The following is a 2,098-nucleotide window of genomic DNA, read 5'->3' on the forward strand; positions in this document are numbered from 1 at the left end:
TGTCTTTAAAATCCTCTCAGCCTTTGGGGTGTCAGGGGGAGCCCTGTATTTTACGAGAGCCTCCCTCAGCCTCTCCAGGAAGGCCCTCAGGGCCTCATCCTGAGTTTGTAAAATAGTGGCTAATTTAGCATAATTTGCGGCTATATCTTGAGTTTCCTGAATTTTAAAAAAAAAATCTGTGTCATTAAGAGTCTGATTTGACAAAAGCATTATATATTTCCAGGTCAACTCAAAAACATATGTAAAATTTGAAAAGCCTTTGTATACTTATGTAGTCAGAAAATTTATATAGATCTTTTACCGGTCTTAAACCTTGTAATGTAAAGGTTTTTTCTTCTGTCATTCTAGCTTTTTATAAGAGAAACATGCCCATTAGATTATGGGGAGGGCCTGGATAAGGTGGTGGCAGGGAACAGAGTTGTATATTATTAATATATGTAGATTGAGGGCATGAGGCCAAGGAGGAGGAGGCGGAGGTGGCAAGCCCCCTCCTCCTCCTCTAGGTCTGTTTCGGGTAGAGGGAAGGGTCCCTTAAGTGTTTCCCCTCCTGATTGCTGGACTAAATCAGGATCCGCCTTACGTTGCTTACATACATCTGGGTTTTTTTTCTTAAGGCCCAGAAACAATGAATATAGGGGAATTCTCCCCATTTCCCTTCCCGTTTGCAAAACAAGTCCAGTTATAGGATAGTATGGCCATTGATACTTCCCTCTGGTGGCCAGGTTCCCTCTTCCAGTTTGTACTGGGGCCAAGCCCTTGGGCAAAAGAAAGTTAGTCCTAATGCACTCCCAAGGAGTGATGGCCTTGGTTGGGGAATCGCCCCTCACTAGGAAGAAGGAGGAAAGCGGTCCCGTATCTCAGTGGCCTGTAGCCGGCCGCAGAAACCTCATCCCCTGCTCTGCGATGGTGGCCAGACCCTGTCAGGCTCCCGAGGGGCTAGGAGTCCTTCGCAGTCAGGCTTGACCCGCCTCCGAGAGCTGGCCTGGTCCGTTCTGCTTTTCTGTACCCTCCGTTTCCCGCCAGCAGGACGTGGGGGTATGGACTGTGACCCAGCGAGACTTTCCTGGTTGTCATAGGATGACCGAGTTTTATTTTGGCCCAACAGTAACTTACATATCGATCATTGGCTGTTGAGGGAGGGGGTTAAAAGGGCCAAAGTCAAGGTCTGTTTTCTGGCCGTTTTCAACAATGCCCACATAAGTATGTTTCAGTCACATGGATATCCATTTGTGGCCCACAGTGGGCTCCGTTTAGTAAAATGGCTCCCATGTAACTTAGCAGAGCCCTTGATACATCATCCCTCGGGCGCGTGGCGGAGGCATCCGTTTCTCAGCAGGAGCAGCCCAGGTGGGCACCACGGGCATCGCCGTCATTTTCCCAGCCTTGGGGTCAGAGGAGGAGCAGTTTTCATTATACCCCGTGCACTTTTATGTATTTATTTTTATTTGTCTTTCATTTATTTTTGAGAGACGAGACAGTGAGAGCAGGGGAGGATCCAAGAGAGAGGGAGACACAGAATCTGAAGTAGGCTCCAGGCTCTGAGCTAGCTGTCAGCACAGAGCCTGATGCAGGGCTCGAACCCACGAATTGTGAGATCATGACCTGAGCCGAAGCTGGACACTTAACCGACTGAGCCACCCGGGCGCCCCCTCTGTGCACTTTTTTTTTTTTTTTTTAATAATAGTTTATTGTCAAATTAGTTTCCATAGAACACTCAGTGCTTCTCCCCACAAGTGCCCCCCACCATGACCATCACCCCCTTCCCCCTCCCCCTTCAGTCCATGGTTCGTCTCCAGTATTCAGTCGTCTCCCTTGATCTGTGTCCCTCGCTCTACCCCGCTCTCTTTCCCCCTTCCTCTCCCCATGGTCCCCTGCCAGGTCTCTCCTGTTAGACCTATGAATGCAAACATATGGTTTCTGTCCTTCTCTGCCTGACTTATTTCGCTTAGCATGACACCCTTGAGGTCCATCCACATTCCTACAAATGGCCATATATCATTATTTCTCATTGCCATGTAGTACTCCATTGTGTATATATACCACATCTTCCTGATCCATGCATCAGGTGATGGACGTTTAGGTTCTTTCCATGCTTTGG

At 48.3% G+C, this 2,098-nt stretch overlaps 2 protein-coding genes across 2 annotated transcripts in view; both read right to left on the reverse strand.

Moving 5' to 3' along the window:
- The window catches only part of ACOX3 (acyl-CoA oxidase 3, pristanoyl), a 922,607-nt gene that overhangs the window by 768,396 nt on the left and 152,113 nt on the right, over positions 1–2,098 (reverse strand). The gene's annotated exons all lie outside the window — the stretch shown is intronic.
- HTT (huntingtin) overlaps positions 1–2,098 on the reverse strand; it is a 100,937-nt gene that overhangs the window by 38,181 nt on the left and 60,658 nt on the right. The gene's annotated exons all lie outside the window — the stretch shown is intronic.

The sequence above is a fragment of the Suricata suricatta genome, chromosome 1 (genome assembly GCF_006229205.1).
Source record: "Suricata suricatta isolate VVHF042 chromosome 1, meerkat_22Aug2017_6uvM2_HiC, whole genome shotgun sequence".
Lineage (NCBI taxonomy): Eukaryota > Metazoa > Chordata > Mammalia > Carnivora > Herpestidae > Suricata > Suricata suricatta.